The sequence below is a fragment of the Cariama cristata genome, unplaced genomic scaffold, assembly GCF_000690535.1.
Source record: "Cariama cristata isolate BGI_N322 unplaced genomic scaffold, ASM69053v1 scaffold28310, whole genome shotgun sequence".
In the NCBI taxonomy this organism is placed as follows: Eukaryota; Metazoa; Chordata; class Aves; order Cariamiformes; family Cariamidae; genus Cariama; species Cariama cristata.
This window is the reverse complement of record NW_009596792.1, coordinates 5,516-7,176: the sequence shown is the minus strand read 5'-3', so window position 1 is coordinate 7,176 and position 1,661 is coordinate 5,516. Positions and strand designations below refer to the sequence as shown.

The 1,661-nt window shown below is 59.7% G+C and overlaps 1 protein-coding gene across 1 annotated transcript in view; it reads right to left on the bottom strand.

The window, feature by feature from the left end:
• Positions 1-113, bottom strand: part of NLGN3 (neuroligin 3) — an 11,289-nt gene extending 11,176 nt beyond the window's left edge. Inside the window, exon 1 of the mRNA XM_009707521.1 lies at positions 62-113. The gene's annotated coding sequence lies outside the window, so the exon portion shown is untranslated. The remainder of the gene's footprint in view (positions 1-61) is intronic.
• Positions 114-1,661: the final 1,548 nt, after the last annotated feature.

The following is a 1,661-nucleotide window of genomic DNA, read 5'->3' as shown; positions in this document are numbered from 1 at the left end:
GTGGGGGGCAAACGTGTTTGGTTTGCGTTTCATGCAGTGGCAGCCTCAAGCACAGAAATACCTTCGTCTTCATCACCGTCATTATCCGCTAAGTCCTCGCCCTGTTTCTTAGCGCTGGCTCCTAGGGACCAAACACGAGGAGACAGAACAAAAAGGAAGACAAAAGGAAACAAAACCAAAACAAAACAAAAAACAAAAGAGCATTCAAAAATAGCATGATAGACGAGACGTGGGGCTGGGCCTGAGCCCCACAGCACTGCTGGCTACTCACACTGCACCTCTCCCAGAGCCAGGGCAGTGCAGGGCACGGGCAGGACTGCCCCGGGAGCTGCGCCAGGATGCCACTTCACCTGGACCCCTTCCCAGATCCTCCCCAGGGAGCGTCAGGGCAGGGGGGAGGCGGAGAGGGGAGCTGGGGCAGCATGAGTGCTGGCGGCGGATCAGCATCTCAAAGCGCTCGCCAATCCTCCTGCATCCCAGCCTGGCCCCGACCTGCTCGCACACCCTTGGCTCCCTGTGCCGGGGCAAGGCTCCCTCTCCTACCACCCGGGTGCGAGCAGGAGCCCTGCTGCCAGCTCTGCTGCCACTGGGGACAACCATCCCCTGCCACCAGCAGAGCCCACGGGAAGGCTTGGTCTGGGTGACCACTGACCACCAGCCGAGGTCCTGCCCGTCACCTCGATGCGGCGGTGCATGGCCCCTTGTTGTGCCTGGCATGGCTACGCTGCAAACCACTGGTGCCATAGCATGAGACCACCACGGCATGCTGCAGGCAGCCATCGTGACGGGTGCTTCCCTGCGCTGCTTGGCTCCATCCTGTACCAACTCCCTTCTTAAAAGACTAGTTGCGTGGTTGACTGAAGATTGCAAAGGCACTGACAGCTTGCCCTGACCAAGGCGGAACTGTAAAAATATCAGTTTCTGTAACGTCATGAATGCCTTCCAGTTGTTGCCATGGCCCTTAGGAAATCCATGGTGCCCAGGCATGGGCCAGGCCAGCAGCCCTAGCCCAGCACTGTGGGATGCTGTTGCGGACAGCGCGCACCAAGCGCATCTCTTCCCAAGCTGCGTACAGCCGGCACGAGCCGGGAGTGGTGGCCGGTGGGCTGGTAGAGAGCAGAGGCAGTGCAGACCTGTACCGAGGCCCTGTGGCTGCAAAGGGCTCTGTGTCCTGGTGGGCACAAAGCTGAGTGGTGCCATCCCTGCACCCTCCAGCCCCAAATTTCAGGAAGAGGCTGTGGTCTCCTCATCCCCTTAGAGCTGCAGACCAGTGCCTGCAATCCTCTGCTCCCTAATGCCTGCATCAAAAAAGTTCCCCAGGTGACGGTGACCTCAGGGGTGACAGCAGGGTTTCCCCGAGGGCAGGACTGCCCATGCTGGGCCTGCACTGCCCAGCGACCTCCCCCAAGATGTGCAGGGCTCCAAGGTCCCACCAGGCACCTGGCTGATCTCAGGGCCTTGCTGCTATCACCAGCCGACCCCATCACACCACAGCAAGGGTTTTGCATGGCTTCCAGCAAGGCTCCTGTGAGCAAGGGACAGCCCCATGGCTGGATAAAACTACGATGAGGAACAAAACTGGCTGGGAAGACAAAATCAGGGAGTTGTCCTCACTGCCACTCTGGGAGTGGGATCCCACAGGTGACATGGGTGGTGGATAA